Genomic DNA, 19,379 nt, shown 5'->3' on the forward strand with positions numbered 1-19,379 from the left:
AGTGGTGGAGTTACAGTAAAGCAGCTACGACGATTCTGTAAAATAAAAATAAAAAATATTAATTGTAGAGCAGATTACAATAATTTCAATTATAAAAAAAACGTTTTTTACAATTAATTATTTAATTTTATATTCTAATTCTTATAAAAATGACAAAGTTATCTAGAAAAATATAGATAAAATTTTATTTAAAAACAATTACAAAATTTTACTTACCAAAACGTTGCTCCACCAAAGTAGGATGCCTTTCCGAGGCCTGCTCCTCCTCTCAGTCAGTCTTGGATATCGGGTCTTCCTTCCTGTCAGTACAAGTCACTCGCGAAACCGTGTACGGATAAGCTACATTCGCGCGATAATGTTCGACACTCCCGGTTTTAAAGATCATTCAACAAACGCCCGATACTTTATCGACAATCGCGACACGGCCGACGAACCGCCGGCGGTTCGTTTATTCACTTCTGTCGGCGGCGAACACTCTCGGAAAATAATGACCTGTAACATAAAAAGGAATTAAATTGTAGATATTTAAATAAAAAATTTTCACTGTTAAAAATAATTTACGTGTTAAAATATATTTACTTTGCAATTAAATATTAAAAAATTAAATTAATACCTGTAACTAACAAAAGATCCTTACCGTGGGATTGCTCCGGCAAAGTAAGATGCCTTTCCGAGGCCTGCTCCTCCTCTCAGGGTGTTGGAATGTGTAGCTGGATGGTCCAAGATTACGTTTCCACACACTAGATAATTTTCCTCTTTTTCTCCTCAGGATGTCGTCTGAAACGTCGTCGGGTTTGTCTTTCTTCCACGCAGTGAACAGCACGAGAGCCACAACTGTAAATACATAAAAAAAATATTAAATACAATATCAATTGAAACCTGCGCGACGCTGGGCAACACTTGCGTTACTTACCTTTGTAAATTTTCCTCTGAGCATTAAAACAGCGCTCCGACGCTTCCAGAAAGATGCTTGACTTGCCCAACGCATTGATTGTGGCTGCGAGCGCACGTTAGTTCTCTCTCTTCGTATACGTATTACGTCCGGCAGATATTCTGCGCCAAGTTTTCACTCACCGATATTCTCCGCGTCGAGAACACTGCTCGCAGGTGCTAAATTTTCTTGGCTGAAAGCGCCCTTCGACAAATACGTCGCAAAGTTGTTCAGCTTGGACGGAGTCCCTTCATATCTGCTTACTCCACTCGAATGCCGCGAATGTTAGGTGAGGCGAGGGATTCGCCATAACCTCAAGCCGTGCCGGGCACACCCTGGTATGACTGGAGCTGCCTCGCACTCTCTCGCACGTATGTACACTGAAAAACAGATATAATGTTTGCGTCGGCGACGGCGACTAGCGTACAAAATCTTGGCGTAAAGTGCGTTGAATCTCACACGAAGCGCGAGCGTAGGTGTGTTGTGGAACAGCGGTCACCGCGGACGGAGGCGGAATGCGGCCTACTACAGCTCCCAGCGCTCGGCGGTCGAGAGTGGGGGAAGTCACGTACGCCAGCCGCCGTCGCTGCTCATCGCAGCAAATGCCTTATCTGCTTTTCAGTATACACTGAAAGACCGATATAACGTTTGATTCGGCGACGGCGGCTACACGAAATGACTGTTAACTTTTTGTACTACCAACTGTGTTTTTCTTTTACGCGCGCGGTACTTCTGCAATGCGTTCAGTAAAAACGCTGTTGGTAGTAATGAAACTTAAAGGCTGTGTCGTTCTATTGAATCTCGATCGATCGAAGTGCATCTAATGTAAATGAATGTTCTATGAATATAGGTTAAGTTTATTCTCGACTTAGTTCGCTTTATCTCTTACTAATTCTGTTTAGAGCATAATAAGAAGCACGTTGATCGGAGACTGAAATTAATTCCCGCGATTGAAATGGTTTCTTACATTATTATTTGTCGCTCCTGAGGATCAGCCTGAGGTGAGTAACGCAATGTACGAATGTTTTAAATATTACTTGTGGAGAGATGCAAAAGAAGTGAGAGATCTTAAAAAAGTAGTGAACGACGTAAAATATACCGCGCAAGTGACTGTAGTAAAAGGCGTTTTACACGCTATTAATTTCTAAATTCTATAGTGGGAACAATTCCGGGGCCAGTCGAGGGATAAAGGGACGCGAGTGAACTTTAACGAGCGCCTTAAACGAGAGCATTACAGAGCCCAGTTCATTTTATGCACGGCAGTCAACGCGACGAAAGAATGATTTAATATGGACGAATTATCCGACGAAAATCCGCGCGCGCCCGCGGAATTATTCCGCGCTCTCGTAACGACCTTTGTAATTAGCCACTGCCGCAAATTGCTTGAGCCGCGTTTCTCCCTCGCGCCTCGTCGTAAAGCCACATTTCGCGATGTAACTACCATCCCCGCGAGCTTCAGCGCAACATCCTTAGTAAGCAGGATGTTGCACAAATCCTGGAAGTACGACGGCCCCCGCGTTGTTGCCCTCGTTCGAGATTAAAAATATCAGAGCAGCGTTCTTAACTTTCCAAAGAATGGTTATTACCAGTTTGCTCGAGCGACGACAAGATGAAAAATCGATTAGCCGTACAATTTCAATCCGTTAGACTGTCCCATCCTTTGTCATTTTGCTTCCAGCAAAGTTCCATCACCTGGGATACCCACTCGGGATTTTCAGTAAATTAACACGAATAATAGTTGTAGGAATTTCATCATTAGTTACGCGAATATAAAAATTCATTTAATTTCACTCGTATTTTCTACGTAATTAAACAATTTTTATATTCACACATTTAATAAAAGACGGTCTCACAGTTATTATTTTCTATCATTACAGTTTTACATCTATTGAAATAAGAACGAATTGATTAAAAAAAAAAAAAGATTTATACAGTTGCATCATAATGAGGACACACAAATTGAGATTCGAAACATATTATTTATCTGACATTACGTTTAAGGTACATTACATATGTAGGCCCATATAAATGCGAACGTTATCCGGCTGTCAGTTTCAGCTGCTTTCTCAGACTGCTAAAGGGAGTTGCAGTTGATAAAACGAAAGAAATTGCCGCACGCGAAACAAACAAGCTTGTATACTGGGTCTCGTTTCTTCCGTTTTCCTTACCTTTCCGCTATATGCTTCCTGTGAAACGTGCAGGAATCTCGAAAGTGGCGATGCCCTACATCTTAGTCCAGCTTGCATACCTAGCAGTTCAATATTATTGTCTGCCATTTGTTTCGAACTGCAGAATTTACTGGAAGCAAAAATACAAATAAAATAATGAGACGGATAACTTTCCATCATTTACAAATCACTTATAAGTTCTTTTGATTCACAACTGCAATTGTTAATTAAATAGATAAGTATTTTAAGCTATTTTTCATGAATTTAATTATATTTTTAATAAGTAGCATTACATTATAAAATATCAGTTTACATATTATTATTAAATTATTGTAAAATTTTAAGTTTTGTATTTAGAATAGTCACTGTATATCTCGCATTTAGATTGAAAGCCTAGTGCAACTTTTGCAGTTGTCATATAAAGCGAGATAAATTATGCTAATATAGCAAAAAAACGTACGGCTAATTCCACATGCCATATTAAAATTTTAAATATATTAACTGAAAACGTGGAAGAAATATTATTAATTGCTCTCGGTTCCATTCAGAGTTCAGCCGTTTTATCAGGGAGGGATTAACGACCGGGATAGAAAATAAAGAATTAAACTCACTTATTCGAGAGTAGAAAAAAGGATTATAAGAACACCTGGAAAACACGTTTCCGTAGATTTTTATCTCTCTCTCTCTCTCTTTTTTTTTTTTTTTTTTTTTTATCATAACGAACATTTTTAAAAGGAAAAAGTGGAACACTTAAAATTATTTCTGATTGTCTACACATTAAAAATAATCACTCAACGAATATATAGTAATTCTAATTACAATTACTATTTCTTTTTAATTAAATCTTTTATTTCTATTATAAAGTAAATGCTTTTGAGACAAAATTAATTATTCAAAATATATGGTTAATAAAATTAATGAAAGAAAATTTTACACGACTCTATTAATTATTATTATCTGGTACTAATTAAAATATTTTGGTGGGCGATAACGATATTAAATTGATCAATTATTTAAATGGTGGTTGTCGAAAATAAAAGTGTCTGTAAAGCAGCGTATTAGTAAACGTATTTGGAAATTGATGAGAGAACCGCGCTGCTACTGATTCTCTCGCTAATTAGTACGAATTATTAATTCGGTCTCAAAATTTGATAAAATGACATCAGTCGCGATAAAATACCGCCGGGTTGTTACACTGGCGAATATGTAACTTGCATAATCGTGTGACAACACGTGATCCTGATAATCGCGTAAATTAAGAGCGAAATATAGTAACCTTGCAACCAAAAAGTTAATTTTTTTTTCTTATAACGCGCTTTTATTAAAAAATTTAATTTTTTTTGTTTTAATAATTATCATGTTAAATTACCGAGCGATTTAAATATCGTGACGAGCGTTGTTTATGATAACTATATTAATTGTGCAGTACTTGAATTAGGTATAATTAAATTAATAATTGAATATAGCCCGCATTTATATAAATTTGATTTACAATTAGATCTACTTCGATCGATCGAGATTCAATAGAACAAAACATTAACTTTTATTACTACCAACAGCGTTCTTACTGAACGCATTGCAGGAGTACCGCGCGCGTAAAAAAAAACACAGTTGGTAGTACAAAAAGTTAACAGTCATTTCGTGTAGCCAGGAACTTGATCGAAGCGGCGGAATGTAATCGACGTAATATTGAAGCGCATCCACCGATTGTAAGTTCGAAACATATTAATATATGCAATATTCATCATAATAATCGTCATGCGTGGTTCATTTTAACGCGTAAAGTGTGTAGCGCTTGAGAAAGATACGCAGAAATCACTGCTCGAGTGGTGTACGTGAGTCGATCGTTTTCATAGCGTCGCCGCTTTAATATTCATTCGATGATAGCGAGGATATTGCGAGGTTTACGGAAATAATTATACGCATTTTTTTGTAACGCAGAGAAATTCATCCAGCCGATCAAGGCTGCGGAGCGCCAGCCACCGAAAAGTGAGAAAGAACTCGTTACACTTCCACTTCTTCCGAACGGGTTATCGGTGGTTCTCGGCTGTTCTCGGCAACCGGTGCTCCGTGCCATGTACTGTGCAGTTGCCATACACTGTGAGACTCGAGGCACAACACGTTAAGGTTACGTTGACGCTGAACAACTTTGCTATGTATTTGACGAAGAGCGCTTTCAACTAAGAAGATTTGGCCCCTGCGATCAGTGTTCTCGACGCGGAGAATATCAGTAAGTGAAGACTCGACGGACACCACGCTAAGATAACGTACGATAGCCGCCGTCGCCGAACCAAACGTTATATCTGTCTTTCAGTGTATACTGAAAAGCAGATAAGGCACTTGCTGCGATGAGCAGCGACGGCGGCTGGCGTACGTGACTTCCCCCACTCTCGACCGCCGAGCGCGGGGAGCTGTAGTAGGCCGCATTCCGTCTCCGTCCTCGGTGACCGCTGTTCCACAACACACCTACGCTCGCCTACCTATCTCGCCTACCTATCTCGTGTGAGATTCAACGCACATTACGCCAAGATTACGTACGCTAGCCGCTGTCGCCGACGCAAACGTTATATCTGTTTTTCAGTGTACATACGTGCGAGAGAGTGCGAGGCAGCTCCAGTCATACCAGGGTGTGCCCGGCACGGCTTGAGGTTATGGCGAATCCCTAGCCTCACCTAACATTCGCGGCATTCGAGTGGAGTAAGCAGATATGGAGGGACTCCGTCCAAGCTGAACAACTTTGCGACGTATTTGTCGAAGGGCGCTTTCAGCCAAGAAAATTTAGCACCTGCGAGCAGTGTTCTCGACGCGGAGAATATCGGTGAGTGAAGACTCGACGGACACCACGCTAAGGTAACGTACGATAGCCGCTGTTGCCGAAGTAAACGTTATATCTATCTTTCAGTGTACATACGTGCGAGAGAGTGCGAGGCAGCACCAGTCATACCAGGGTGTGCCCGGCACGGCGTGACGCCATGGCGGACCCCTCGCCTCACCTAACAGTCGTGGCATTCGAGTGGAGTAAGCAGATATGAAGGGACTCCGTCCAAGCTGAACAACTTTGCGACGTATTTGTCGAAGAGCGCTTTCAGCCAAGAAGATTTAGCACTTGCGAGCAGTGTTCTCGACGCGGAGAATATCGGTGAGTGAAGACTTGGCGCAGAATGCCTGCCGTTTCTTATCACTTATTACTAGCGACGTTAATCCTTTGCGTTGTATCTCTTTATTTCTGTGGCGCGGCAATTATTCCTTTTTATTAAAATATTATAAAGTATCTTTTTTAACAGGTGTGATGTTGATGATGCTGTCGCAGTGTGTGCCAGCTTCCAGTGAATATTATCTAAGCGAAACTTGGAGTTCGCTTAGATAAAGTTTAGAAGCGAACGCGTTCTCGCTGCAGCGGCTGGTTTATCGTCCATCCTCTCGGGAGCGACGATCAAATAATCGGAGGAAATTTTGCAAAATTTAAGAATGCCAGTGTCGTTCATGGTCGCACCAAGAAGGTTCATATTTCATTCATATTTAATGCAGTAACATAACCCTGATTAAACCGGGCGTTACAGAGTGCGAATAATTTACATTTGCTTTGTTTTTACGTTGAAGAATATTAATTAATACTTTAACATTTTCAGCAGTATACTAGGACGCAGCGGTAGAGTCATGAAGAGTTGGACTCCCTCGGTCGTGCTCGGCAGCCGCCAGTCGGTGCATGGGCGTCGCGCCACGCACGGACGTAATACGTATACGAAGAGAGAGAACTAACGTGCGCTCGCAGCCACAACCAATGCGTTGGGCAAGTCAAGCATCTTTCTGGAAGCGTCGGAGCGCTGTTTTAATGCTCAGAGGAAAATTTACAAAGGTAAGTAACGCAAGTGTTGCCCAGCGTCGCGCAGGTTTCAATTGATATTGTATTTAATATTTTTTTTTATGTATTTCCAGTTGTGGCTCTCGTGCTGTTCACTGCGTGGAAGAAAGACAAACCCGACGACGTTTCAGACGACATCCTGAGGAGAAAAAGAGGAAAATTATCTAGTGTGTGGAAACGTAATCTTGGACCATCCAGCTACACGTCCCAACACCCTGAGAGGAGGAGCAGGCCTCGGAAAGGCATCTTACTTTGCCGGAGCAATCCCACGGTAAGGATCTTTTGTTAGTTACAGGTATTAATTTAATTTTTTAATATTTAATTGCAAAGTAAATATATTTTAACACGTAAATTATTTTTAACAGTGAAAATTTTTTATTTAAATATCTACAATTTAATTCCTTTTTATGTTACAGGTCATTATTTTCCGAGAATGTTCGCCGCCGACAGAAGTGAATAAACGAACCGCCGGCGGTTCGTCGGCCGTGTCGCGATTGTCGATAAAGTATCGGGCGTTTGTTGAATGATCTTTAAAACCGGGAGTGTCGAACATTATCGCGCGAATGTAGCTTATCCGTATACGGTTTCGCGAGTGACTTGTACTGACAGGAAGGAAGACCCGATATCCAAGACTGACTGAGAGGAGGAGCAGGCCTCGGAAAGGCATCCTACTTTGGTGGAGCAACGTTTTGGTAAGTTTAATTTTGTAATTGTTTTTAAATAAAGTTTATCTATATTTTTTCTAGATAACTTTGTCATTTTTATAAGAATTAGAATATAAAATTAAATAATTAATTGTAAAAAACGTTTTTTTTATAATTGAAATTATTGTAATCTGCTCTACAATTAATATTTTTTATTTTTATTTTACAGAATCGTCGTAGCTGCTTTACTGTAACTCCACCACTGCGCATCGAATTTGTAAGTTGGCAATATTATTATGCATGTCATGTAGGTTTCAGCTAACAGTTAGATAAAAATTACAATACTACGTAACATATATTGCACTTAAAAATTATTTAATACAATTACTTACGAAAATTGTCTGTTGTAAAATTAAATAATATTTGTTTCCGCTAATGACACATATTATTAAACATATCAATAGGCGTATTTATCAGAAAAATTAGTTTTATTTAATAATCTTAAATCTAAGTCGGAAGTGGAGCGATAAACTGCCGTCAACCGTGATTCGTGTGTAACACGTTTAACACCTGAAATTAATTACCATATATTAATTCCGTTATTTTTTAAAAATTATTATCAAATAATCACGGTGATGATCTTTTCGTTTGAAACTGTAACTCTGACAGTCTACAAAAGAATAGGAAAGATACTTCGTCGTTTATCAGCCAAGTAACGTTTCCGTGACAGTGCAACTCGCAATTCTATACGAAATCAACGAGCGGAATCGACGAGCGTCGTAAATTCACAGACTAACGCGGGGCTCGACAGCTCGTTAACGGCTAACGTGTATTGGGCGAGGTTCGGTTTACGCACTCGATAAAGGGTTCTAATCTAACATTATTTGTCTTTTTTACCCGCGGAGACTCGCGTAACAATTATCCAACGCTGTCGAAATATTCGTCGAGCAGTAATTAGGAAAAGATCAACTTACGTTAGCGGGGTAAAACTTTGCGCGAGAGTTCCGGGGTTTACTTGTTCAGTATATGTATAAGGAAATAAGACGAGAAGGTAATGGAGAGAAACGCTTCGGGCGTTCTTCCTGTAACATACGCCGCGAAACCAATCTGACAGACAGCTAGATTCTTTCGAGAACTTTTGTCGCGGATAGGAAGGCGGAATTAATTCGGTGCTTCTGCGACCCGTTGCTTCATTTCTCGCGTTCTCGTGCATAAACTCGATATAATTTTTTTTTTTCTTTGTTTTGACCTAGGCAATTTTAGAGTAATTCCTTTTTCCTTGAAACTTTTCCTTACTCGCTCAGATTTTCTTCGCAATCTGCAAACTGTTTGTCTAATCTTCAAGCGCGGCGTTCTCACATTGTTAGCATTTAATCATCGCATTGCCTCGTGCCGGCGAATCTAGTAGTTCTTGAGGAATGCGATACAGATGAAGATAACGATAACCACGGATCATGCGGTACAAACGAGACCAGAAGGGAATCGCGAGAATCGCATCGCGGGCCTGTTTGCAGTGTAATTTCGATGAAACCCGAGCGAATCGGTCGGCGATTGATCCCAGGGCTCGCTTCGTTCTCTCCGTTTTGCCGCGTGAACGAAGACAAATTGCGCTCTCTCGCGTCATATAATAATTTCCAATTACCGCGAATTAACGGCGGCCCATGCATTTCCGCGCTGTCGCGAGCGCGAGTGCCTGTTCGCGCCGAACTGTGTTTCTGGGACGCGCCGAAATACGTCATCCTTGAGTTATAAACGACGGTAATTATTCGCGAGCCGCTCAGCCGGTCTGTTTATTATTACGATAAAATTAACAGTCGGCGAAACGTATGATATTGCGCCGATAAAACGGCGATACGGGCACGCGAGCGAGCGAGAACAATGCCAGGGCGCCGGCAGTAGTTTTCGAAACAAAACAAAAAAAAAATAAATATCCGTTTTATGACGCGAAACACTTCGATATTTTAATCCCTTTTTATATATAGCATTTGCAAATCCATTTAAACTCCATACGCGCGAGTTTAAAGTTGAAATCTTTTTTTTTTTTTTACCTTCGAACGTTTTCATCCCTCGAATTGTTGCCGATTTTCCGATTAGAGATAACTTCGTTCGTTAACGCGCCGTCCTTGGATCGCCGGTATGGAAAGTGCAAATCGCGCGAAACAATCCGCCAAAACGTGAACAATCCCGCCACCCAGGCCCAGTAAAGCCCGCTTTCAATCGATCCGCCCTATATGTATATTTTTCTTTTTTTTTTTTTTTTAGACAAATAAATTACAATCGTCGCTCTCGATCTGTTTCAATCGCGCGAAATTGACGAGTGGCACGCATTTTGATTTGCCATATCCCAGACGTGCGATCGATTACGCCGATTATCGAGCTACGTCATGCGTCAATTAATTCGCCGATGTGTTACGACGTTGCGTTAAAAGTGCGGTGCGTCGTGTAATATAAATATCCGACGACGGGTGTGCTATATTAGCAAGCGCTTATCGATTTCTTGCGCGACGGTAGTGCGTTATGAAGCGCGTGATAACGACGCGATCATTAATTAGTGTTTGTTAGCGCGGCTTACTTATGGTCTCACAAGACCGACGACGATCGGGACAGCAAATTGCGCTTCAAGCAGCCCTCGGCGGTAAAACAACGACGGTTTATTCGTTTGAATTCGTTAGTCTACGTGCGTCCGGGTGTGCACGCCATATAACAGGTTAGCGGCGTAAAATCCGCGGTGCAATTCGTATCACGTCGCGGCTCGCAAATAGTTAATTAACTTAAGGTTAACGATTTATCCGTCCCGACCGTGTAGCAACCGCAGCAAAGACGCATGCCGGAAATGCACCTGCGAGTGGAAAGATACAGTTGTGTCTTTTTATTTAAAAAAATAATAATATTAAGTAAAATAAATAAATAACAAAAACAAAAAAAATATTGCGCATTATAAATTTTCGAAGCATTTATAGAAAATCCGAGTTTTAGTAATTGTAGCATTTTTTTTATTTAGACTCGTTTTTTTTTTTTGTATTTTTGTATTATTTTTTAATTCATCGGTTTATCAATGTGAGCTTTTTATCGTTTTGTGTCGATCATGTCACTTCGGCGATTATTATTTGCTTGTGAGCTTGAAGGAAAGCCGTCTAAAGAAAGTAGTCTCGAATTCGACATGCCCTAGCTATCTATCTATCCATCTTCGTATTTCTTTCTCTTCCTTTTCGCGCTCGCAAGTACATTTACTTCGTCCTCTACGTTCTTAGCTATCCCTCACGATTTTATTAAGACCCGCGTCATTCTATCATGAAAGTGCCGCCATTATCAGATTAATTGTTCAGCCTCGGCACGTCAGCACAATTTGTTCGGCTCATTTCCGCCTCGCGTGTCAACAAGCGAAGGAGATTTCCGCCGCACGATATTCATTTATAGAAATAATAACGAAAGTACGGAATAAGAATATGCAGCTGAAAATTTCGAACAGATCCACTCTCATTTTCGATGTGATAAATTATCGTTCTTACAATAAGAATCTTATTTAAAGAATTTGATATCTATCGCTATATGAAAAACGCGTTACTTTAATAAAAATTAAACTTGAGTAAATAAAAAAAAATAAATAAATAAATTATGTTATAAATATAAATAGCTTTAACATTTTATTAAAATTTTATTTCAATAAAAATAAAATTAAACGTAATAAAAATATCATTAGGCGTTCAATGAAGCAACCATAGTTTTCTTTAAATCGGCAAGTCTTTTCGAAACGTAAGAGTTACTTTTGCGGCAGTTCACGGTAAAAGGTATGCTCGCTATTCACGAGCAAAGTGCACAGGCACGAATTTAAGATACAATGAGAATCAGGAGTTGCCTTTCGGGCAAGACAGCCGAAGCGCAGTTACGAAGAACGTAAGAATAAGAAAGGATTCCTGGAGGTATGGTTATCTTCAGAGGACGTTAGAAGCGCTTCTCGCTGGAATGTCTGGGTGCTACTCGCGCGAGGGAGGGCCGGGTATAATCGTGCGGGAAGAACCTGGGTATGCAAAGTAGAGCAAAGTCCACTCCTGCCCCTATATTGTTTAAGTAAATATAAAATACTCTGGAACAATAACCGCTTCTTTTTGTCGTCCCTTTTTTTCCACGGTATATTTCCTGAACAACTTCTTTAATTAAAAATTCACAAAGTATATAATTAAAAATTATAAATTTTAAATATTTATTTTTGCTTTCTCGTTAAATATCTAATTTTCTTTCTTTTTTTTTTTTTTCTCTTTTTGTTATTATTATCAGAAATTAAACCAAAACTTTGCGCGATTTCAGAAGCACTACGATAACTTACTCGTTCCATTTGTTTTTAAACGCACGGGAACCGCGGGCTCGATAACGAGTGGATTAATCAGATGGTCTGAAAAATTACGTCGCAATAATCCGCGAGATTGGAAGCGATACGGCACGTTTATGATTGTTACATTTAATTTACTCGCGTACGCCGTCATACCTGCGAAAACACCGGCGAAAAGCGGATGTGTGCACAACGCGCGGCTCTTAAAACGGGAGAATTTAATTTTGCCCCGCGCTGGACAATGTACCGAGAGAGAAATTAGTTTCGAGCGAGCTTTTTTTCGTCCTTTACACGACAAACACGCACACGCATTAATAACAGCGCGGTAGGCTCAACATAATTATTTCCTCGTGTTATACGGCTATCTGGGAAACGATTTCACCGTGCGTATGCGAAGTAATCTCTTTCGCCTCTGCATAATGTTGCGCCGCTAATATTATTGCGTACACGTGACTGCCGCAAAAATAAAATCCGAGGTATAAACATCTAATACCTTACCGATAAGGTCTTCTATTTCATTTTATCGCCACACGAAAAGTTTTCCCGGTGTTATTAATAATAATAATTAAGGTAATTAATTTAATGTGCGATAATTTAATGTTGATTTTTTTGAACACGGTGAAACATCGATTGTTATGAAATTTGCAACATGAATTAAAAATTAAAAATTCCGTTTCCGTAACTTTTTTAATGAGAAAATATTTTTTTTTGTTATTATTATTATTTTTTATTAATTAAAAAGAAAAAGAATTGCGCCAGTTTCTATTGTATAACTAATATTGTTACGCGAAAAACGGAAAATACAACATTGTGACAAATAGCGTATTTGTAGCATTTGTATTTCATGTAATTTAGAAATTTAAAATGTGAAATGTAAATCTTTTTTAAAATGCCGACCTGCTTCGCTACAAATGGTCTTTAATGGACGACACTTTTATGTTTTCTCTTACTTGTTGCAATATTTTTTCAACGGAACGTAAAGTTTGTTTCGCCCCACTTTCGCCGAGTAACCATCGGCATCTTTAATGCTCGTATTTTAACGCGATTTGTAATCAGATGTAGTAGCAGTTGATTGCGCTTTGTAAACTCGTACCTACGATTCTCACGAGGGAAACCCTGATTCGTAAATGCCGACGTAACTTTTGCCATTTCTCTCATTTCAATACGCGAATTTGTTCCTCGCAGCGAATTGTTGGCGTAATCTTTCAGAATTATAACAAAATATTGCAAAACCCGCCGTAGCTTTAATAAATATTCGAAAATACAAATATAAAGGTATAAAATATTCGGTGGAAAAAAAAGGAAAAAAAAAAAAAAGAATGAATGAGGCGGACGTTAAAAAATGTATAAATACAATGCGTGCTTTAAATTTCGAAAATTTCAAACGGCGAAACAACTGAAACTTAAAAGATGCTATTTAAATAGCCGATAAAAATTTTTCAAAGATAAACTTAGTATGCGATACCATAGCGCGACGGTATGCAGTGTCGTTTGCAAAAATACAATGCCAGGAATAACGGAAATAAAAGGGCTTAAAACAAGTACGCGTCGGGGATAAAAAGTGTAGCAAAAGCCTCCTCGTAAAGTCGATTTCTCAAATAAAAGTCGACAACTAATCTAATGGAAGGAAAACACAGGTAAATGATAAGCGGAGAGATGGGTGGAGGGGGAGAGAGGGAGAAAAATTGAAATCGCGAAACGCACGACGGAAGTAAAGCCGGGATAAGATTTGCCGTATAGCGGGGAACAGACGGCCGTCCTTTTTAGAAGATACTTGCGGAGGATGTAGCGCGGAGTGCGGAAACACAAGGGGAAAAGTGCGGGAACTAAGAGCTGTATTTTTGAGGCTGAGCTTTGCCTCGTAAATTTAAGTAAGAGAGAGGTTCAAACAAGTTCCACAATAACGGCTGCGAGATTGAAAAGGTTGTCTATCTCCATTTCTATCTTTTGTTCTTCCTGCTTTCACCTGTGAGATGTAGATTGTTTAAATTGTATCGCGACGGTTGTGCCGCTGCACATATAAACATTTTAATTTTGTAATATCTTTTTTTTTTTTTCCAGACTCTTGATTCCAAATTTATAACGATATACATGTACATATATCAAAAATAGTTTGCACAAATTCCCTTTATTTATGTTCTTTTTACTTTTTTGAACGATGCTGCACATAATTATTTATTAATTTTTTTTCCTTTCTAAATATTAATTATTTTATCTAACACATCCTTGAATATTTCGAATTAATCTCTTAGCGTTTTTATATTTCTTTCATTATTCTACATATATCTATTTTCTTAATTTATTGTACTTTTAATAGAAACCACGACTCGTGGCGAATCGATGCTCGATTTTTTGTTTCCCGCAAAACTCGAAGGGAATTTAGATTTTCTCACCCTTGCGCTACGTTATCGACGTGCGCGCACCGAGGCATCTTCTTAGCTACGCTTTATGCACGAATTCGCGCTTCGTTATTTAGTCGAAGTGCTCGTAAAATCGTGCCACGCTCTTTTATAGTCGATCCATCCGTAACCCTTTCGATTCTCCGCGGTACACCCTTTCGCCTTACGATTTCCTCTGACTCGCATTCACGTTCATCTCGGCTTCCTGCCTGCATTGCACACTCGAGTAGCGTAAATACAACTGACGGCCCGTAATACGGTAGTACAGGGTGAAAGAAGATACTATCATGTATTACAGATACGCTGACTAGAATCAGTAAATCCGCGACTGTATGAGAACTTGCGAAAAATACTTTGCATATAAAATCAATCACTTTAAATACAATACTAGAAGTTCATTTTAGTTTAGTTTAATTTATGAATTTATAAATATGATTTATATGTATGAATTAGAATTATTAAAGTTCCGACACAAAATGTTAGGTAATTATAAAAGTAGACGAATATCCCGCAATGATATTCTTGTCCTTCTAATTTATTCATTTCGTTCTGAAAAACCTTCATTCAGTATAAATGTTACCGCAACTTTTGAACTTATTTTGATTAGGAAATACGATTCCAATGCGTTTTCCTATGGAAAAAAAATAATTCCACTTTTCCGTTTGTTATTTCATATTTTTATTTTCCTTTAGGTTATTCTTATTTTATGTTATCTTTAAAACGGCATTTTGTTACGTAATCATAAAAATGTTCTCTTGCATAAAGGTAAATTCTAAAAGTGGCGTAATATAAAACCCGGGGCTCTTTGCAATAAGAAACGAAAGCAGTCGTACCTCGCAGAATTAATATTCGAAGATCAGTAATCGCAATCTGGAAGGTTTCGTCAATGGCTATTACGGCGATATATGTTTGCCAATGTTTTGCGGTAATTGTAAGTCGATATAAGTTGCCTCGAGTACGCAAGCGGCAAGTACAGCGTGCAGGTCGAAGTCGAAGTTCTCTCGCATTAATACGTCTTGGTCAGGCTTTAGGAACTCTCGCGGGATCCACGAAGCTTCATTACCAGCACTAAGTTTCCGCCGAGCGTCTTCGAAATCCGAAATGGCGTTAGCCAACTTGCCATTACTGCATCAAATCTCCTCGAAATATTGCTCAGACTCGAAAGCGAATTACGCCTGACAGGCTGCGTTTAAGTAAGATCCGTTTGGTTTTAACGCATAAAGTTGTATCATAAAAATTGAGAACCTCGATAAAAAAAAAAAACTTATTGATTTTTTTATTGTGATTTTTAAACATTTGAAACAATACGAATTTATTATAAATTAACTTTTAATTTTGAAAGTAGGTACATAAGACACAGCATTTAGCCAGAACCTAGTTCTTAGATAAAACTAAAGTAAATAAAGAATCGATTAAATTTTTATAATGAAGAATAAAATTTAGTAATGAATTACACTGTCCAACTAACATACATAAAAAAAACTAAAGTATTAATTCTAAAATTTATTAAAAAATGCAACCTAAACTGATGTCAACGAAAAAAATGTTTAGAAATGTCTCGCGCGTATAAGGCCATTAAAAAAACAGTGCTGTCCGGCGGTAGAAAAATTAGATCATATGCGAACACAACGATAAGCCAACGAGATTAGCGCAGAATGCGAGAGCAGTCCGACAAGTGAATCCGAGTCGTGTTTTCCCCGCGGCATTCGGGATCCTCTTTTCCCGTGATTTTACGGCGCGATGGTGAACGCCCGATGGCTTCCCTCGCACATATGTGCTTGCAAGCTCGAGTTTTACCGATGCACATGACAATCTTTTTTTCTTTTCTTTTTTCCCGCGGTAAATAAGATGGCAGATTCAAGAGCGTCAATACTTGTCGCCGCGGGAGTACGAAATTATGCCGAGCGTGCGCCGACGATTCGCGTCATTTACGCCTCGACAATGAACGACCGAGCTCTTCTTTCGCGGACGGCAGATGCGTCAAAAATATTCCGATACGCCGCGTTCGAGTACGCGCTGGTTAGCGCCAACAAACTTTTCAACGCGAAGTTTACAATGAGCGCGCGAGTTTTTTTTCCTCCTCCTCCTTTTTTTTTTTTTTTTCTGCGCACGTCTCCGAACGCGTCCGGTTGCGGCAAATTTACACGGCTGCAGAAATGAATGTTGACGAGCGCGTTCCATTTTTCATCGTGAAGGATTCGCGGAAAAATTAAAACCGAAGGATCGCAGAATGCCCACGTGTGTTTTTGAGCAGGGAAGAATTGTCGCGATAGCGTCGCGCCCGAGCACTACTCGAGGGAGGAGCGATTTTTATACCGCGAAGTTGTAGAATTACGTTTACGTCGACATTTTTATGTTTTGGATCGTACATTAGAACCTGAGGGAAATTCGTTAATTAAATTTTTTTTTTATACCCCGCTAGATATTTTAATAAAAGTCCTTGTCGGCGCAATTATTTTCAATGTGCGTATTAAATTAATCCCATAAACGGGAATAGTTACAAAAATAATTTTATTTTAAGACAGTCACAGAAAACGTATTTTCAGAATAGAAAAATCTTTCTTCAAAATTATTATAATTTTATCTTTTAATTTTATTTCTTTAATTGTTATTCAACTATTTTATTTAATAGAAATTAAAATCGATAATTGATTTATTAATCTTTTATCGCGAAGCACCTTATTTAAATTCTTTTTATTGCGAGAAACATCTCGTCAGCAAGTTATCGATGCAAAAAGGGGCGAGAAAGATCTTAAAAGGGGGTTCGCGGCTTATCGGCAATAAAGTCAGTTAGTGTTTTTATTACACTGTTACAACCAGCTTTGCTTGCCGCACACTTTCCTACGATTCCTATACGTCTGTCTACCCCGAATCCCTTCGCAGCGAAATCCGTGTCCGCTGAATCGAACAGTTGATAGTCTGAAGAACTTGCAAGGTAGTCGAATGTATGTCGTCGAGTGCAATCCGAAAACGGAACGCGTGCCGAATACGAAAGAGAAGTGAGGAAAGTGCGGGGATAAAGCCGGAAGACGAGCCACGAGGTGAAGATAAATGCTGTAATCTAAGTTTTTCCATCTTGCGGCGCTCCGGAGGAGAATAGGAACTCCTTTACTTCTTTTCGCCGTGTACGCACTGGAAAGATCGCCTCCCTCCGAGTCGCTTAACCCTTTCACCCTGCTCCCCGTTGCATTAAGTTTGATTCCTGTAACAAAGGTGTCCATTTTATCGCTCCTGCGCGTAATCTTTTAAATTTTGATTTATTAAATCGTGGGAAACTTTGGACCCTAATGTCCAAAAATAACACTCGGCGAATAACAAAACCGAATTAAATTTTCACACCTATTCGCAAACCCCTCGCGAGTTTCCTCGATTCTTACATTTTTTTTCCAATTTAAAAACCGCTGTATTTTTCGATCTTAAACTATCTTTCTCGTTCGCTAACACGTAGAAATTATCAGATCTTTGTAAGCGGGCGTTTTTACAATTCGAAATTCTCGGACAAAAATGGAATTTCGTTATTCCGCAGCGTGCGTTATCCGGCTGTTGTGAGCGCGGCGTAATTTTCCACAATTGAAAGTATGTTAACCGCTAAATACGCGGCTGCATTTCGAAACTTCTTCATCGCGCGATACTCGTCTTCGCTCGTAGTTCGTCGCCGCAATTTCCCTCACGCCGTCCAAAGGGCCGCCGAGTATGGAAAACTTTCGAGAGACGCCCGCGCACTCCATTCCGGCATTTCTCTCCTTTCCTCCGCGGTAGGATTTTTCCTCTCTCTCTCTCTGCTCTCCGTAACAACCGCGCAGATTTACGAGCAATGCGAGCGCGTACCTTACGAGTGGTAATTTAAAAAAGAAAGGAAAAAAAGAAGAGGAAAAAAGAAAAAAAAAGGAAGTTGGCGGGCTGCACCGCGGTTTACAACGACGGCAGAAAAATGGATTATACCGCACTTAAGTTTTGCTACCTCTCGCCCTCGAATTTCTACCCATTCGATTTCCCGCAGAGCACAGGTTGAGTGGAAGTCCAAGTATCGATAGCTCTCCGATCTTATCGCCAGCCATTCTGCATGGGGCGATCGTTTTCTGGTTTGTAAATCGTTTAACGGTTGTATACTTGGGGTATACGAGCGTAGCACTCGAATCTTTTCAGGAAAATAGAAGCAGAGCTGAACCGTACCGTGAAAAATTATACAACCGAATGACATATTCAACTTTCCTCGAACTTTAATCCTAAAATAGATAAATACTTGATATCAGAAAAGAAAAAAGAAAATTAATTTATTATACCATTAATTAAGAAATTATTTAAATTTAAAATATTTAATTGGAAATTAATATTGAATAACGAGTTTAAGGATTTGAAAATATAAAAATGTTCACGGTGTAATCGATTCGGATTTTCCGAGATAGTCACGATCAACAATTAAGCGCGTAGATAAATTAGGGAGCACCGAGACAGCGATGTTTCATTAAGCGGTCGTTCGATATTCTTGTTCTCCGCTCGGAATAGCTGTATCCTTCAAGATTGGTTTTATCGAAGGATCGATGGGTTTGAACGAGGTAGGAGAATTGGCTGATATTTCAATCACGGGATAAGTGTCTGCTGTTTTATTAGCTCCTCGGCGTGAGCTACATTCGTTCTAATAAGAACCATCTCGCTTCGAAAATAAAATTTGAGAGCTTATCCGTTTCCATTTTCCCCGAGTTTTTCAACAGATTCGTACACAATAGTCACACGCCGGAAAGTTTCACGTTATCATTTAACCTTGTCTCACCAATAAAGGCGCAATTTAATATGAATATCAAAGGTTACTCGTTCCGCTAATTAATTCCTAGTGTTTAAAGTCCTGATTGCGGGAGGGAATTTAAAAGGGCTCGTTATCCTTTTAAATCATTAACAGTTTCGCATCTGAAATTCCATCCGCGTTCTTTGAGGAGAAACGTCGTTTTCTCATCTCTGCTGTACAAACACCGCTGACCCTTTTCAATCTTCCGAAAACAACGTTGACCCTCGGCCGAGCACAATGAAACACCCTCACGTATGCCCTTATA

At 39.4% G+C, this 19,379-nt stretch overlaps 2 long non-coding RNA genes across 3 annotated transcripts; both read left to right on the plus strand.

Annotated features, from left to right (window-relative positions):
* The first annotated feature begins 1,555 nt into the window (after positions 1-1,555).
* On the plus strand, positions 1,556-5,877 carry LOC139105461 (uncharacterized). Its single transcript, XR_011546193.1, has 3 exons — positions 1,556-1,932; positions 5,041-5,329; positions 5,681-5,877. It is a non-coding gene; the product is annotated as an uncharacterized lncRNA (long non-coding RNA).
* Positions 5,878-6,079: 202 nt separating this feature from the next.
* Positions 6,080-7,212, plus strand: LOC139105286 (uncharacterized). Of its 2 annotated transcripts, none has more exons than XR_011546154.1 (4): positions 6,080-6,238; positions 6,384-6,599; positions 6,729-6,955; positions 7,036-7,212. It is a non-coding gene; the product is annotated as an uncharacterized lncRNA (long non-coding RNA). The 2 variants fall into 2 exon arrangements; XR_011546155.1 differs by having other exon boundaries at positions 6,732-6,955.
* The last annotated feature ends 12,167 nt before the right edge of the window (positions 7,213-19,379 follow it).

The sequence above is a fragment of the Cardiocondyla obscurior genome, linkage group LG09 (assembly GCF_019399895.1).
Source record: "Cardiocondyla obscurior isolate alpha-2009 linkage group LG09, Cobs3.1, whole genome shotgun sequence".
NCBI classification, from domain to species: Eukaryota; Metazoa; Arthropoda; class Insecta; order Hymenoptera; family Formicidae; genus Cardiocondyla; species Cardiocondyla obscurior.